This window comes from Polypterus senegalus, chromosome 5, assembly GCF_016835505.1.
Source record: "Polypterus senegalus isolate Bchr_013 chromosome 5, ASM1683550v1, whole genome shotgun sequence".
NCBI lineage: Eukaryota > Metazoa > Chordata > Cladistia > Polypteriformes > Polypteridae > Polypterus > Polypterus senegalus.
In genome coordinates, this window is record NC_053158.1 from 152,932,104 (window position 1) to 152,951,772 (window position 19,669).

General features: G+C 37.3%; 1 protein-coding gene across 1 annotated transcript in view; it reads right to left on the reverse strand.

Annotated features, from left to right (window-relative positions):
• Positions 1-19,669, reverse strand: part of gfod1 (glucose-fructose oxidoreductase domain containing 1) — a 158,576-nt gene that overhangs the window by 54,680 nt on the left and 84,227 nt on the right. The window lies entirely within an intron of this gene.

Sequence of the window (19,669 nt, forward strand, 5' to 3'; positions counted from 1 at the left end):
TAGGGAGCTTCATTCCCTGCTTGCTTCACTTGCTAAACCCCCGGCATGCAGCACGCGTCAGCCGCTTTGCGTATCTACCACTAGTATATGTTGATTTCACTTTCACCAAACAACCTCTACATTGGGAAGAAACACTACTTTCCCTGATGACAACACAAATTAGATGATCTACAAGTCTCCAACTTAAAATTTAAATCTGAACGATATATTCAATCTCTTATCGATGTTTCGTTATTTCACCGAGTAATAATTTCCATTTGTTTGCATTAATGCAATTTTTACTAATTTCCATTTGTTTGCATTAATGCAATCTTTACTATCATTTTTTTGAGACTTTAAAATTTTAGTACTCATTATCTCTAACCTGCCCTGCATGTGTATCGCACCAACGTTTTTGAACCTCTTTACAATGTTCTACTTTGTCATCTACTCTTCGTCTTTTGGCACAAAGTCTCGTCTCGCTGGACATGAAAGTATCTCTCTGAAAAAGTCACGTCTCGTCCCAGGCTAAAAAATCTCATCTGGTTCCAGGATTTTTTTATATAATAGAGAGATATTAATTATTGACGGCAGGTAATTTTTGCAAGCCATCAGAGAATGCATGTAAAAAAGTGGCTTTTTAAAAACATTAAAAGATGCCTTAAATCATGAATCCAAGATAAATCCTGTCAATAATTATTCCACCTTTGCTGAAAAATTGCAATCTATACAAAAAAGGTGAAAATAAATCTGAAACTGTTTAGTGAAAAAAGGAAAAAATCATACAAAAACCCGGGTGCATCAGTGTGTACACCCCTTAAACTAATACTTAACTGAAGCACCACTTGATTTTCTGCAGTGGGCTGTCACCCTCCCCGGGATTTGTTCCTGCCTGGCTGGGATTGGCTCCAGCAGACCCCCGTGACCCCATGTTAGGATATAGCGGGTTGGAAAATGACTGACTGACTGACCTTTTGATTTTATTACAGCATTACTCTTGGGGTAAAAGTCTGTTAGTTAGACACATCTGTATTTGGCGCTTTTTGCCCATTCCTCCTTCCAAAAAATTTCCTGTTCGCAGCTTTTCTGGTCACCCCACAAATTTTCAATAGGATTAAGGTCTGGGCTCTGGCTAGGCAATTCTAGAACATTGAACCTCCTTTGATAAAGCCATTGCTTTGTTGATTTTGATGTATACTTTGGGTCATTGTCATGCTGAATGGTGACGTTCCTCTTCATCTTCAGCTTTCAAGCAGATCCTTGAAGGTTTTGTGCCAAAATAAACTGATACTTGGAACTATTCATGATTCCATCCACTTTGACAAAAGCCACAGTTTCAGCTGAAGAAAAGCATCACAAAGTATGATGCTGCTTGCACCATGCTTCACTGTGGGCATGGTGTTCTTCAGATGATGTGCGCTGTTATTTTTGTGCCAAAAATACCATTTGGAACTATGGCCAAACAGTTCGACCTTGGTCTCATCAGAATATAATACATTTTTGTACATGGCTGGGAGACTAGGTATAGGTTTTTGCAAAGTTTAGCCAGGCCTGGATGTTTTTCTTTGTGAGAAAAGGCTTTCGTCTTGATACCCTACTTCACAACTCAGACATGAAGAATATGACTGATTGTTGTCACATGTACAGATCAACCAGTACTTGCCAGGAAATACTGCAGCTCCTTTAAAGTTGCTGTAGGCCTCTTGTTAGTCTACCTGACCATCTTTCTCCTTGTCTTCTCATCAATCTCGGAGGGACGTCCTGATCTTGGTAGAGTCACTGTTGAGCAATATCTTTTCCACTTGTTGATGCCATTACTTCACCATGCTCAATGGGATGTTTAATGCTTTGGATATTATTTTATACCCCATCCTGATTGATATCTTTCAATGATGAGATCCCATTCATGTTTTAAAAGGTCTTTGTGGACCTTTTTTCATTAAGCAGTTTCTGATTTGTTTTCGCTTTCTTTCTGTACAGATTACAATTTTGTAATAAAGGTGGAATACATTCTGACAGTATTTATCTTGGTTTAATTTTTTATTGGTTTCATTTTTAAATGTACAAAATTTGTGTTTTTGGAGGGGGTACATTGATTTTTTATATCCACTGTATCTGGACTCATCAGATAACCTTTTTCCATTGCTTCACAGTCCAATCTTGATGCTATCTACAAAACTGAAGTTGTTTTTTTCTGATTAGCCTCACTAACAAGTGATTTTCTTGTAACCGGACAGCTGTTTAGTCCCAGTCCTATATGTTCTTGTCATATTTTGTGTGTGGAAATGCTCTTGCTTTCACTATTAAACACAGCTGTGTGTTCTACTGTTATTTTAAACCAAGCATTTTAGTGATCTCCAATCATAATCATTCAGGTTTTTTTTTCCTGACAACATTTCTTGTATGAAGTTGACTATCCTTTAAGGTTTCACTAATACATTGGACAGTTCTTAACACAGTTCCTTTAATCCCAGCAATCTCCTTACTTATTTTCTTTGCTTTATACAGGCCAATAATTTGACCATTCTGAAATGCCTTAACATTTTCTCCACTACCATAGAAAACATCTTCAGATATGATTGTTTTAAGAAATGAGAATTTACACATTGCATCAGTTTAAATTAAAGGGATTATTGTCAGCTAAAACATACTAATCACTACAATAATGTCTTAAGTATTTGTTTATTTAAATTCAAATGGCATCCTTTTTTTTGGCTAGACAGTGTTATCAATAAAAAATATCTTAAGCCTCATGAGCAAAATCATCAGTCAATAAAATACTTAAAATACATTATCGCCTAACATAAAAAGAAATTATTGAATAGAATAATTATATATGTACTGTATTACTGGGTACTAAGGCTGCATAAGATGGATGTTCCAAAAGTAACAGGGGTACTTATTCCACTTTTTTGAGGAGTTTATTATTTTTTCCTCCAACTACTCTTTATTCTTCCCATATCCCAAAGAAGTACTGATTGGATTGACTGACAATTTTTAAATAAATTTACTTAAGTTTGCGTGTGTGAATATGTACTGCAATGGAGAAGCACCCTCTCCAGATTTCTGCTTTGATTCTGATGGATTTTTTTGGTTCCCAAGTAGATTAAGCAGGTTCCAGAAATACAGTACGTGGTGTATGGATTTTAATTACATGGCAATCACGAGTATCACAGCTAATACTACACATAATTACTATATACTATATTTTATATTACACAGTACTATAAATAAATATTGAGACTATGAATCTGCACTTTCATCAAAAAATGTGCAGTAAAGCGAATTTATGTATCAATCTGACAGATAATTTACCAGCCAGTGCCTGAACAGACTGCAGCTTTCAGACTGTCTAGAAATTTTACTGATAAATTTCAGTAACAACTGTTGTGCTGAATAGGAATAACTGGACAGCCTTTAACATTTTAAAGGCTTTTAAAGGCTTACTTTGAGTCATAACCTATTCATATGCTGTATTTCCAACAACATACAATATTGATTAATACTGTCATACTGTAGTGAATTCATATCTCAAAAGCAATTGCTGTTTGTATGTGTCAATTTGTATTTTTATCTCCAGGTACTCTCACTTTTCTTCCACATTACAAAGACATGCATATGAAGTTAATTAATAAACCTTTTCATTCCCATTGTGGGTTTGTATGTGAATGGACCATGTTACATCCTGATATTGGAGTAGGAGTAGTCCTTATGTGCATAGGATGGTGCGAACTTGAACTGCATAAAAGCTGAGAATATTATATTACGTTTTTCTGGTTATGATACTGTGATTTTACCTGCAAAACCTTCCTAAAAGTCATGTTTGCAATTATATATAATACTTCAATATTAATTATCTCTGAGAAAAAAATACACATTAATCTCTTTGGGAAAACTGAAAAAAGAAAAAAAAATGCTTTTGCACTGTCACACACACACCTTAGCTATCTGAACCTGTGACAAATAAATCACATCAACATCATCTGAATTGTGTCAAAAAGAATTTATTTGCAGGTCAGTCCCAAATTCTTTGATTGAAACTGATAAAAAATGGCAGAGTTTTTGATATGTTTTTATAGCTTTCATCAATGCTTACCTAACGTATGTCTGATTACAAACTGACTACTTTCCATGTTTTACAAATCACACCTTTAGATGCTTAAAAAGAACTGCAAGAACTGGAGTGTTTCCATGAATCTTCTAAGCAAAACAGAAAATTCAAATCACTCCCAATCACTCCAAGTTTTCCTTTGCATCAAGCCATATTCACACTGCAGAGCACACTACATAAGAGAAGCAACAGACTTCTCTTTGTTATTAGATATAAAACTGTCTGTTTTACTGAAGACAAATAGAAGCTATATAACCAAAAATATGAATTTAGATCAATTTACATGATGAGCTTAAAATCATATAATGTCAGCAGTGGCTTTTGCAGCAAAGCAAAGATTAAGACAGATAAACTATAATAAGTTTGAATATTTATGAAATTAAAGGATGAATGTGGCAATCCTAGTAGCAACTACTTTAGATGGAGTGGTGGCTCTGAGGCTATGGATCTGCACTGGCAATTGGAAGGTTGCTGGTTTGAATCCCGTAAATGCCAAAAGGGACTCTGCTCTGTTGGGCTCTTGAGCAAGGCCCTTAACCTGCAATTGCTGAGCACTTTGAGTAGTGAGAAAAGCACTATAAAAATGCAAAGAATTATTATTATTATTAATCAACTTGTTATTTTTTTTCTGGTTTGAAGAAACATCCAGAATAAAGACATAAATTAATCAAAAGCTTCTTTGAGGACTGCAGGATTATTTGGGTCTGGTGACTTGCTTGTGTTTATTCCTTTGTTATTTGTGTAGCACATCTCTCTTATCTATTGAAATTTATTTAGTTTGGGATAATATGACAGTAGCCAGTAGAATACTACTGACAACTTAGCATATTTCAGATATCTATCAGCTTGTTTTTATAGAAAATAATGTTCTAATGTTCTACACACTGCCTTATCTTTGACTCTTTTGCTATCTTTTTGCACTTCTAATTTTCCATTTAACTAGTGATGTCATACAATACATTAACAGGTCATAATGTATATTTAACATTTTTTCCCACCGTTCTTTAAGAATAAGAGCTGCCTTTTCCCTCACTTTCTTCTTTTTTTACTATCTTACTCATCCACTGCACTGATGTATTAATTATCTAAGTGAATTAAGATTATGCTTTTTTATTTCAATTTACTAAATGCTTTGTCCATTCTTTAAAAGACAAGCTATATATAGTACAAAGAATACATAGTACTTGGTTAAATGACATATACTTCTGTGAGGAAATGAGGAAGTAACAACATTTTGTTTAAGTAACATTATAACTATCAAAAAACTACTTCAGTGTTTTGCTATTCCAAAAACACACCGTATTACAGCTGTTTCTGTACAATTTAACCAAAACGTAGGGCTGCACCACTATTTGAAGGAACAGTAAAAACTTCAGTAACTGACCTTTCAGAATACAATGCCTGTCCACCTCAATGAATTCAGGGAGCACAATGAGGAAGTAAAGAACAGAAGTGTCTAATTGGTTTGACAGGCTACTGAAACTAGGCCACCATTCACAGTTCACTGTACTATTCAGCTACAACTGAAAGGAAACAATGCAATAAAAACTTCTCTTGGGAAACCAGAGCTTGGTAAAACAGATTGCTGTCTTCATCTCCTGAAACTGCATAATTTTAACCCTGACAAAATGACAAATTAACTAAAATTAGTAAATTACACTTGATAAAGAATATAGTCATATGAAAACGTTTGGGAACCCCTCTCAGCCTGCATAACATTTTACTTTCAACAAAAAAGATTTTGCTGCTCTGAATGCATGTAACTGCTCAATACTGATTACTTTCAACACCAAATTGGTTGGATTAGCTTGTTAAGCCTTGAACTTCATAGACAGGTGTGTCCAATCATGAGAAAAGGTATTTAAGGTGGTCAGTTGCAAGTTGTGCTTCCCTTTGACTTTCCTCTGAAGAGTGACAGCATGGGATCCTCAAAGCAACTTTCAAAAGATCTGAAAACAAAGATTGTTCAGTATCATAATTTAGGGGAAAGGCTACAAAAAGCTATCTCAGAGGTTTAAACTGTCAGATTCAACTGTAAGGAATTTAATCAGGAAATGGAAGGCCACAAGCACAGTTGCTGTTAAACCCAGGTCTGGCAGGCAAGGCATATGCACAGGATTGTGGGAATGGTTACTGACAACCAACAGATCACCTCCAAAGTCCTGCAAGAACATCTTGCTGCAGATAGTGTATCTGTACATTGTTCTACAATTCAGTACAATTTGCACAAAGAACATCTGTATGGCAGGGTGATGAGAGAGAAGCTCTTTCTGCACTCACACCACAAACAGAGTTGCTTGTTGCATGCAAATGCTCATTTAGACAAGCCAGATTCATTTTGGAACAAAGTGCTTTGGACTGATGAGACAAAAATTGAGTTATTTGGTCATAACAAAAATTGCTTTGCATGGCAGAAGAAGAACACCGCATTCCAAGAAAAAGACCTGCTACCTACTGTCACATTTGGTGGAGGTTTCATCATGCTGTGGGGCTGTGTGGCTAGTTCAGGGACTGGGACCCTTGTTAAAGTAGAGGGTTGGATGAATTCAACCCGATATCAACAAACTGTTCAGGATAATGTTCAAGCATCAGTCACAAAGTTGAAGTTACGCAGGGGTTGGATATTCCAACAAGTCAATGACCCAAAACACAGTTTGAAATCTACACAGGCATTCATGCAGAGGGAGAAGTACAATGTTCTGGAATGGCCGTTATAGTCCCCTGACTTGAATATCATTGAAAATCTATGGGATGATTTGAAGCAGGCTGTCCATGCTCGGCAGCCATCAAATTTAACTGAACTGGAGAAATTTTGTATGGAAGAATGGTCAAAAATACCTCCATCCAGAATCCAGACACTCATCAAAGGTTATAGGAGGCGTCTAGAGGCTGTTATATTTGCAAAAGGAGGCTCAACTAAGTATTGATGTAATGTTTCTGTTGGGGTGCCCAAATTTATGCACCTAATTTTATTATGATGCATATTCCATATTTTCTGTTAATCCAATAAACTTAATGTCACTGCTGAAATACTACTGTTTCCATAAGGCATGTCATATATTAAAAGGAAGTTGCTACTTTGAAAGCTCAGCCAATGATAAACAAAAATCCAAAGAATTATGAGGGGTTGCCAAACTTTTTCATATGACTGTATAAATTGGTATCAGTGCAAAAAAAGACATACAAATGCCTTTAAAACACATAATGTAATCAATAGAAAACTTGACAAAATAACAAAAGTAGACATCAACGTACCAATTTTGTGGATAAGTTATTATATTTATTATTTGTAAGGTCATTAAATTTTAACATTAAGTTGGTGATGTCACCTAAATGCCATTTTGTTGTGAAAAACTTTAGCAACTGCCATTATTTTGTATTACTTTGCCATGGTTGTTGCCATATTTTTTTTACTGTTACTGGCCATGTGACAAATACAGTATATGGAGTAAGATCGCTGTCAAAAATAGCTTGTGATAATTTAAGTCAAATTTACATTTCACACGTGTCAATTATACTTGTGCTTCTTTCTGAAAAGTATGCTTGTGCTTCTGAAAATTATGCTTGCTCCTAAAAAATACACTTGTGCTTCTGAAAGTTACACTTGCTTCTGAAAATTATGAGTACAATTCTCAGGCATGAACGAATTGTCAAAAATTCATCATTGGATGTACAAGGCATTCGCTATTGAGGAAAAAACAACTGATTTTTGTTACTATGCATATGCCACAAAGTTAAAAAGCTGGAGTTATTTTTGACAGCGATCATACTTCATACTTAGCCCCCTTACAGAGGCTCCAAGGGGCAAAACACAAAAAACTAAATAAAACCGACACAATAAAATTAATTAAACAATGACAACATGTAATTAACAATAAAAAGTGAGAGCATTAAATTAACAACTTAATGGCAGTATGTTTTAAACTTTACATAACATCTTATATGAGTGTCCGGATGTTTGTTATACGTGTATAGGAGAGCGAGATGTTGCGGAAGGCTCCCAACCTTCGGATTTCAGCACTCTTGGTCATACATTTGGGGTTGGGGTGGGAGGCACAGAATTATGACCGACCTCCTTGGAGGATATGAATATACAGTATATAAAACTACAAACCAGACATAAAGATTGGGAGCTTTGCATAATATAAATTTTTGAACTAGCCCCCTCATGACGGCACTGCTTTTAAGCAAGTTTTTTTTTAATGCTTGTGATATTGCATGGAAGTACTGAGTTAGATTAATGACCGAGTGTGGAAAATGTTACACCCTTATAATCAAGGAATATTTAGGACAAAAATAAATAAGCAAAATAAATCAAAAACTGTGAAATATGACAATAACATAATAACATTAAAAATAGAAGTTATGTGTATGTTTTTCCAGTGTATGCAGGGGTTTTCTCACAGAGTCCAAAGATATGCAGGTTAAATGCTCTGGGGGTACAAAATTGTGTGTGCGTGTGTGTTCATCCTGCGATGGACTGGCACCCTATGCTGGCTGGGATAGGCTCTGGCAGACCCCCGCAAACCTGTTCAGGACTAAGCGGGGTTTGAAAATGACTGACTGACAAAAATGGAATAAAAAGCATATTTTGTGACCCATTTAATTATTTATACTTGCATTTCATGTTGTTATTATTTATTTAGCATCACGTGTCACTATACTTTCATATATTTTCATTTTATTTATTAATTTCTAAACCTGCTTTATCCTGAGCAGTGGTAGTGTCACAGGGAAGCTGGAATCTATCCCAGGAAGCATAAAGCACTTTTTCTTTTCTTTTGTCTGTGCCAATTAAATATCACATAAATCTCATTCATCAGATTATAGTGTGCCAACTTTGCCAGTCAGTATGACCCATGTAACTATGTTAGGCTAAGAAAAACTCAACGGAATTGTTAAAAAGGAATCCATTTTGTCACCAACTTATTAACTTTAAGGTGGCCCAGTGCCATTTAACCCTTTGCAATGACAACTGACCATCAGAGTGAAACCTGTTCATTGGATATGACAAGTTGGCCAGCCTATTTGACCATGAAACTCTGGGCCAGTCAAATCTCAGGTGCAACATAAAAAAGGAATCTTGCCACAAAGCTATGAAAATAAGAGTGGCAAAATGCTGCACAACCCTCTATAGCACCTGTTAAACATCAAAGTTAATCCTAGTCATTAAAATTTGATATGGGAATGTGACAAATTTGCCAGTCTATTTGAGCCAAGTACTCACATTGGTCTGTGCAAAACTCAACTGCAATTTAACAGAGGCATCTGCATTTTCTCAAAACTGTGGCAACTAGGGTGGTCCAACACAATTTAGCCTCTTACAGTGCCCATTAACACTAGAATTACCAGAGCCTACGAAAAAACTTGTAGATCTGTCCCACCTTAAATCACTTCTCACCTCTCCATCAGCATCTTTTGTCCTTTAAATGTGTTGATAAGCTGCAAGCAGTCTGCTATCACGTCCCCCAGCGGTGCACAGTTTTCTAAGCTCAAGTCTGCTTGGAGTGGTATAGAGTAAGAAGTCAAGCAAAATCACACCTTTTATAAATACTATATTGTTATTTGGAACACATGCATTTCATGTGTATTCCATGTCTACAACAATGCGTGTTCCATGTCTACAACAATCTATGTACAGTAAACACATCGTTAAAAAAGAAATGTTTTTCATGTTTTAATAATAATTGACAAAATGTAGACATGAAGTTTATAATGTATGAAGCCTGAAGTCCAAATATCAAAGAAACACTTTCACAAAAGGTACAAATATAACAGAACAAGTGTGCTTTTATTCAAAAATATAACTGCAGAAAAACAACATGCGTTAGGGTGCGACATTGACACGCATTTACTACAACTGCTTCGGTGGCGCAACGGTATCAACTGTTGACTGGTAATCCCCAACGAGTCAGTTTTGAGAAGTGAGCTACTTTTATTCTTACTATTTTAAATTAAAAACATACATTTGATTTCAGTCTGTAACAGCCGGTGTAAATGTATGATACTTGTAAAGGTTAGCTTTGTTTTCTTTTTTTTCTTTTATTCAGTTTCATTCTCTTAATCGCGTTCACGATCCTACCCTACCCCCACCTCCCCATCTGATACTGCTGTTTTCACATAAAGACGTGCATGATAGATACAGATTTGCATGATATAAACAATAAGAGTAGATCACTACTCAAAATGGTAAATTTGGGAAGCAGCTGATATCGAAACTGCAGCAGGCAGCAGTTCTTAGCATTGCACCACACAAGCTGTCATATCAACCGCCTACCGTAACCCGCTTTCTTTTTTATTCAGTTAAATTCTTGAATAAACGTGCATTTGTTTTGTTATACTTATACCTTTCATGAAAGTGTTTATTTCATATTTGTATTTCAGGTTTCACACATTATACATTTCATGTCTACATTTTGTCAATTACTAGTAATACATGAAAAACGGTTCTGTGTTAAGAAAGTTTTTACAGAGATTGTTGATGACACTGAACACACATGAAATGTATGTATTCTAAATGACGATGTACTTTTTTACCCAATAAAGCTCCAGCACTTCACTAAAAGATAAACACTGAGCACTGACAAACTTCTTTGCAAATTGAACTGCGGTGGTGGGTGGGGGAATGGAATAGCCAGCTGCTTCCTGCTTGTCTTAATCGGCACATTTACAGGACAAAAGACGCTGAGGGAGAGGTGCGAACAGATTTAAGGTAGGCCAGATTTTCAAGTTTTCTGTTTTCAGTTCCTTAATTGCCAAGTTTGCCAGTCAGTCTGAACCCACTCAACTACACTTTAACAAAGGCATTCACTTTTCTCTGAAAATTAGAATGGGTCAATGGCATACAACCTGTATAATGCCAGTCAAACTTCACACTGAAATCTGTTCATTAGGTATGTGGGAATATGACAAATTTGACAGTCCAATTGACCTGTGTTCCCAAAGTTTAACTGCAATTTAACAAAGGCATCTTTCTTTTCTCAAAACTAGCATAGCCCAATGCCATCTAACCTTCTAGATATGGGAATGTACCAACTATGCCAGTCAATTTGACCCATGTACCCAACTCAGAACAACTACATTTGCTGAAACAGGCAAATTACTTTGAAAGAAGAATTTAATCAGTAACATTACTTATTAAAACATTGTTGCATTGCTTTTCATTTACTCTGCAAAACCCACCTGCCAAGTGACTGTATCCTAATTACTTGATATAATGCCAATTTGAGACATGCACAGCAAAGAGGGTCTGAGCATAACTAAAAAAATTATTTCATTCAGCAAATTGTCACAATGGGCAGTGCCCAGTCAGGTTTTTAAACAATAGTAGGTGGGTTTGGATCCAAAATAGGTTACAGCTTTGGAGTAAGGGAGAGGGTGGTGCCCAGGGACAAACCCTGACATGACAGGCAATGGCTGGTTTCAGCATTTATCATCATGCTGATGACAAGACTGAAGTTGAGATATGATGTATTTCATCAATTCTGTTTTATTTTGTTACTTCTTTGTGGAAATGCAGTTAAAAGTTCAGAGTAGTACATCAACAATCTGCAATCAGTTGTTGCCCTCTAGGCACATCACTACGTTTATTGTAACTTTGCTTCAGTCCATCATGAAGCACATGATATTTAATTAATGACTCAAAGCAAGTTATATGTTAAATAAAGAAAAAGTGGATGTGGTTTAAAATTTTTAAAGTTGCGTAAAGTGAGCATGTCCTGATAATTTTAATTATTTTAAGAATACTATATACTATATAATGAAAATGAAAATTAAAGTTTGTCAATAGCTGTCAAGGAACACTTCTGGTATGAAAGCATGTGTTACAATCCTAAAGTAAATACCTTATTCTTTTGCTTTAAGTTGTTTCAGTTTTTCAAGCTATTTTTAGGTACATTATGTTCTGATCAGAAAATTATAGTACTATACTAGCAAAATACCCGCGCTTCGCAGCGGAGAAGTAGTGTTTTAAAGAAGTAATGAAAAAGAAAAGGAAACATTTTGAAAATAACGTAACATGATTGTCAATGTAATTGTTTTGTCACTGTTGTGAGTGATGAGTGTTGCTGTTTATACACACACACATATAAACATATATATATATATATTGTGAACTGGGACCCAGACACAGGCAGACGGACAAAATAGTTCCACCACACACAGTTTATTATACAATAATATTTACAAATTTGTGCTCACGTGCACGCCCAGTGCCTCCAGCACCGATCCCCCAAATGTCCAGGCCACACAACTCTAATGCCTCTCTCCTAGCTGCCTCCCGTCCTCTCGCCAGTTCTGTCCTCTTCCACCCGACATCCACTGCTGACTGGAGGGAGACGGCCTATATAGGGAACCGGATGGGCTCCAGCTGCTTCCGGCAATCAGTCATAGCCACACCCCAGTGTGGCGGAAGTGCCTGCGCACCCGGAAGCCGTCCGAGTGTCCCCTGTCGTCTTCCCCCCAGCACTTCCTGGTGTGGCGGAAGTGCTGGGCTCCAGGGATATTCCGGCATTGGGGCGCCGCCTGGCGGTGGCCACTGGTTCCATATACGGCTGGGCTTCCAAGCCCTGTACCCAAGGCCCCCAACATAACCAGGACGGACGCCCCCTCGTGGTCTGGAGGAGGCACAAGCCCTCCTCCGGTCCTCCTGGGCGTCCCGGCCGGGGACCACAATATATACATATTCATACATATATACATATACACATTGTGGCATGGCCGGGATGCCCAGGAGGACCAGAGGAGGGCTTGTACCTCCTCCAGACCGCGAGGGGGCGTCCGTCCTGGTTACGCTGGTGGCCTCAGGTAGGGGGCATGGAAGCCCAGCCCTGTAGGGGCCCATGGCCACCGCCAGGCGGCGCCCCACTTCCAGACCATCATCTGCCACATCCGGCCGAGGTAGGAGCCCGGCCGGGATGCTCAGGAGGACCAGAGGAGGGCCTGTACCTCCACCAGACCACGAGGGGGTGCCCGCCCTGGTTACGTTGGTGGCTTCGGGTATGGGGCATGGAAGCCCAGCCCTGTAGGGGCCCATGGCCACCGCCAGGCGGTGCCCCGTTGTCTGAACAGCCCTGGAGCCCAGCACTTCCGCCACACCAGGAAGTGCTGGGGGGAAGACGACCGGGGACACCGGACGGCTTCGGTGCGCAGCCGGCACTTCCGCCACACAAGGGCGTGTCTGTGGAGAAGTGCCGGGGAGCAGCTGGGGCCCATCCGGGTTCCCATAAAAGGGGCCGCCTCCCAGCAGTCGGGGCGAGAGTCGGGAGGAAGGAAGACGAAGCTGGCGAGAGGGCAGGAGGCGGCCAGAAAAGGACTGTGTGGCCTGGACTTTGGGGGATCGGTGCTGGAGGCACTGGGGTTGATTGCACGGTAGAGACTTGTAAATATTAGTGTAAATAAACGGTGTGTGGTGAAATTATGATGTCCGTCTGTCTGTGTCCGGGCCAGCGTTCACAACATATATATATACACACACACACACACATATATATACATATATATACAGTGGTGTGAAAAACTATTTGCCCCCTTCCTGATTTCTTATTCTTTTGCATGTTTGTCACACAAAATGTTTCTGATCATCAAACACATTTAACCATTAGTCAAATATAACACAAGTAAACACAAAATGCAGTTTTTAAACGATGGTTTTTATTATTTAGGGAGAAAAAAAAATCCAAACCTACATGGCCCTCATTCCTTCATCGATTCGTTTCTTACTGCATCAATAAACAGCTCGTCTTCCTCTTTATCCGAGACGTGACACACTGCATGCACGGGTTTTTTTTACACTGTCTTCCTTTAGCGGGACATTGACTTTTTCCACTGTGTGCTTTGTTTCCGCAGTAGCTGCACTTATGAATATGCTTGTATGTGTCAGACACTTCATATTTTTTTGCTGCCTTCTCAATTGTGTAATTTGGTTTTTGTTCAGCACTCTTTGGAACTGTTGCTTTTTGACTGTGCACTGCGTCAGTTCACGTGAGCCGCTCGGTGTACATGCATCGAAGGTTCCCAGCTGTGCTGGTGCCATCTCGTGCGATGTCCACGGCTGTATTTAATGTTAGCTAAGACCCGGCACTTAAAAGTTTCTCACGCAGTTTCGCTGAGTTTGTGCCAAATGCCACCCTGACCATCTCATCTTCGTCTGCATAAGCATAGTCCTTCACCCGTGAATATTTAGCGGCAGTGTTTCTATTGGATCGCCGCTGACGGACGGCCTAATATGGGCAGGCACTAAATTACGTGGGAGGCGTAACTCCGCTTCCCACGGCTATGGAGAAGAAGTCTATTATAGTATATGGACGAAAAAATAGGTTCCAGTTATGACCATTACGCGTAGAATTTCAAAATGAAACCTGCCCAACTTTTGTAAGTAAGCTGTAAGGAATGAGCCAGCCAAATTTCAGCCTTCTACCTACACGGGAAGTTGGAGAATTAGTGATGAGTGAGTGAGTCAGTGAGGGCTTTGCCTTTTATTAGTATAGATTATCTCATTCCTAAGTAATTTATGCTAAGCAAAAACACTTGTCAAAAGCAGGTTGGAAATCATATACCATACCATGTACCATACATCAAACCTAATACTTTTGTGAATTTCAGTCAGACACCATGGGGCTACAAAAGAATCAGAAGAAATACATTTTTAAACAATTGTTTCAACTAATAAGACACACACTTGAAATGATAATCCATGCTAGGACTTTTAAGATTAAATATATTTCAAATGATATCTAAAGGTTTGTAATACTTCATTACCATGACAGACAATTAAAAAAAAAGAAACATCCATCACATTCTACACCAGTACTTACCTTCAAAAGTAACATCTATCTGTATGTAGTAAGTGAAGCTGAAGGTACAAATGCTATTTACAGAAAATAACTGTAGGGTAAAAAAACTAAACGTAAAGGAAAGAGTGTGTGATCATAGTTTTTTCTCTAGGAAACTGAACCACAATGTTTCTAATACGCTCTTTGGTTTGCAAACCATCTGATTTTTGCCTTCAGACCTGATCCATTTCTGAGAAAAATTGAACTTTACAGACTTTTTTCTTTAGCTATAGACTAGTTTATGAATGCAGTAGATGGTAGCTGTTGATTAATAAACAATAATTTCACAAAGTTGTTTTGGTTTTTGAGACTTTCAAAGTCAAAAGGGGCTGGGGTGGAGGATGGTATGCTGTTTTACAAGGTCAGCCTTTGCACATATACAGAAAGCCAATGTCATTCTCTCTCCATGAACAAACACACAGACAGCTTCTTTGTGCAATCTCTTTTTAATGATCAATGGTATGATCATCCCTTACATATAGGTGATATTTTACTTTTGAATTATTATTACATTTACAGGTGAAATTTTTAAATGAATAAAACTATATAGGGAATAATTTGTTTCCACATTTTGAAAAATTTACAGGAAGGACCTATGCTGTTGTGGGTCTTGGAAGCACTGCTATCAACTATAGCCCTTTTTTACATGTACTCCTTACCCGAGGAAATTACTTGTAAACTGCTGGATCAAAGGCATGTGTGAACAAAGCCAATATGGAGGAAAATTCATCATGGTGATTTCCAAGGTAAATACCTAATACAGTGGAACCTCGGTTCACAACCAAAATTCGTTCCAAAACTCTGGTTGTAAACCGAAGTAATTTCCCCTATAGGACTATATGTAAATACAATTAATCCATTCCAGACCGTATGAACTGTATGTAAATATATTTTTTTAAAAGATTTTTAAGCACAAATATACTGTAGTTAATCATACCATAGAACGCACAGCGTAATAGTAAACTAAATGTAAAAACACTGAATAAGACTGAGAAAACCTTGAACAACAGAGAAAACTAACACTGCAAGAGTTCGCGCTATAGCACTACAAACCGCTCGCTAAAAACACTTTTTTAATGAGTTTTAAGCACAGGGAAAAAAATGAAAATTTGAAAAATCCATAATTTCATTGAACCACCAAGAAAAGAAACATTGCAACAATGCACGCTACGAACCGATCACTGTAAACAGAAGTGAAGTGGAGGTTAAAATCCAATAGAAAAAACTCTTCATTAAATACGAGGTTAAAATAATGCTCAGATCTGTCTCTAGCCCGGTGCATTCTTAAACTGTCTTCTCGGCCTTATGCGTCCAGCAGTCTCGCTTGTGTGTGTGTGTGTGTGTGTGTGTGTGCGCGTGTGTGTGTGTGTGTATCTCTCACGTGCATCTCTCTCTCACGTGTGTGCATGCGTGCGTGACTGTGTGTATGTGTTTCTCTCTCGCTCGCTGCATAGGCAATGCACAGGGAGACTGAACACATGCGTAAATCATCGCCGCGCACAAACTGAAAGGGAAACTGGCTTGTTCGTATTCCGAGTGTGTGGTCGTGAACAGATGCAAAAGTTTGGTGAACTTTTTGGTCATAAACCAATTTGTACAGGTTCCACTGTATAACTTCCAAGCATTTACCAGGCCTTTGGCACACTGATAGGCAGTTTAAGAAAGACTGATACAAAGATATATCTTTTTTTAATTTTAAAAATTACATTTCAGTGACTAAATTACCAATCAATCAAGCCAGCAACCATATAATGCAAGATCCAATACAATTCAGACCTGTCATCTCTTCCGTTATTCATTCAGAGAGCAAAAAATAAATAAACAGGACATCATTTTCCCCCAATTATGTAAGTGGGTTAGGACATATTTAGAGGAGTAAAATAAGGCAATATGCTATAAATGTTGAGTAAGTTTCCACAATATATTCTTCATTAAACGCTGACAGTGCCTTGACATTTTTGTAAATTTTGAATAATCTTAGGATAAACACATTTAATGCATAATTTTGATTTGAATTGGATAGTATTTCACATTTATTGATGAGGGGTGCCAAAAAAAGCAAGTCTCGGTTTCTGCTATGAAGAGGAGACATTGTCCAGTCTGCAGTAGTTCACAGATGGTATTTCAACATCCTATTTTGTCCTTTTTCAATGCTCTATTTTTTCCTTTAATGAATGGCTTACTTACTGCCACCCACCCAGTCAAACCTGCAGCACCTAAATCTCCTCTTGACAGCGGAAACTGAGACTTGCTTTTTTCAACCACTGGGGTAAGCTGTTGTGCTGTGAGGCACCTACACTGCAAGCTGGTGACCCTCAGAAACTGGGATGTGACTTTGTGTCTGCCAGAGCTCTTCCTATCTGAATTTCTACCAGTTTCCAAATGCCTTTAGATTATGTGGGACAATATACTCACAAAAAGCCTACACTTCCTTCTATGGGTTATAATGTTCTGTCTCATTTAATTTGTTAATTGCTGTTTTGTTGCCATTATCACTGGAACACTGTCAAAGTCGTACTTCAGGGGGTGTAGTAACACAGTGGGTTCCAACTCTGCTTTAAGACAAACAGATGGTTTTTAAGTAATCAACAGAAGTTGGGACACCTGTGCAAATTGTTTGCTTCAACTTGCAAGGCTTAATTTACTTTAATTGCTGCATCTGTTGGCTGTAACCTATTAGTTGTTCCCTGAAAAAGGCCCAATTGTAATATTCTGATATTTCTTTTTTCAGTTTTTGTTAACCTAAAAACCTCTGGCAGCTTTCTACTTACCTTCTCACCATTTTGGGTCATTCATTTCATTTCAACTGATTTAAATTTAAAGAAAAACCGGAAAAACTGAGGTGTTCTAAACCTTTTGATGGGTAGTGTATATTACATACTGTATATATAGTATTTGTCAGCCCAGTATTTTTTGTTCTCTTTTGGAGAACATTCTGTTCATACTACAAAACCTGGTGTTTATAACATCTTTTATCCTAATAATTAATAACACTTAGAAGTCTTAATAAATATTACAATATATAAGGTCAGCAAGCAAGGTGCCTGAGGTCTTCCTAATTCAGTTTTCCTGTCTATGGTCTGCCAAGTAGGTCCTCAGTTACTTTCACATTACAGCAATTATTGGGGACAAGTCAAAAGACTAAATTTCCTCAAGGTCACAGCTCTTATTCAAACACAAAAATACTGGTTTATTTATCTTCAGGTTTGACAACACTGGTAAACAATATAATATAGCTGCTTCCAAATCTCTTCTAACATTATGGCTTTCTATATTAAAGGAAAAAATATTTTAATCTGGATTTATAAAGGAATAATTAAAAGGGAAGAAGAGATCACCCACTCTTAGATAAAAATCTAACAATTTTGTCTGCTCTTTTGAGAAATTAAAAAAAAGTACTAAAAATAATTTGCTCTACATTATTCTCTTCTTAAGATACACAATATAGAAGAATAAACAATCACACAGAAAGGTTCATTTGAGAATTCTAAAAAAGAAAAATAAAGTGGTCTAATTCCTTAAAACATGATCTGATGGGGATTCATATTTTGACAAGAGTCCATACTTTTGTGAAAACATGGACTAGCTGCGAGAACTCTTCCATTAAACTGTATACAGTACAGAGTAACAGAATTTTAGAGTCCGTTTTTATTTTAGAGTATCTTCTTCTTTTCTTCTTCTTCTTCATCTTGTCCCACTTTGATGTGCATTAGCATTATCATTAATAATGAATTAGTTCAAAATGCTAGTTAGTTTTAAATGCTTATGTGAATAGTTTAGGATTTCATCAAAATATACTGTGAAAAACAGTTGGAAGATTAAAACTTATACCTTGAAGAGGCACTGAATATTCAAAAGAGGCACAATGTTGAGTAAAATTTAAATTATTCAAAATATTTTTTTGTAATTTATCAAGGAACCTAAAATATGTAAATTATTCACCAACAATAGTGTCCTCTTACCTGCAGCAAGCTCTTAAAGCTGTAAATGCATAACACTGTGTGTCAACTCTCTCTCCAGGTTAACATTTTGTCTCATGCATGCATATTTCAATCTAGAGCATGGCAAAAGAAAAATTGGTAATGTAATGTAAAAAGAAAAAAAAAACATATTTGACAAAATACTGGTCTGTATGAATAACTATTAGAGAAGAATTAAATAGAGATTAGATATATATTACATAATTATAACAGATATTTAAAATCTATAAAATGTAGGCTACAATGGCAACATGCAGTGTTCACATGAGTACACAGTTTTCAGCAAGCAGCACTTTTCAAGTAGTGCTAAGAGACCATAGATGCTTCAATGACAAAAAATATATATATATATATATATATATATATATATATATATATATATATCTATATCACAAAGCATAGAGCCCATAACAACACCTGAAGCAAGAAACAACACAGTTTCCACAGAGCAGATGAAGCAGGTTTTTATCAGATTATACGTTTATTTGTATGTTTTAGGAACAGGTAAAGATGACTTGCAGGGCTGGTTGCCATGATGTCAAGGGGCTAGACCATTACAAGACCTTCCTTCCTGATGCAGCAGCAAGTTTGCATAGGTTAAAATAAAATATACTAAATAAACACATCAAGATTTGCAAAGTTAGATATAAATGATTACCAGAAATCATTAACGTCATGTTAATGAATACTGAATAATTAGGTCTAAGGATTAAAAAATATACAGTAAATATCACAGGCAATATCATAGTTTCTGCTATAGTTATACA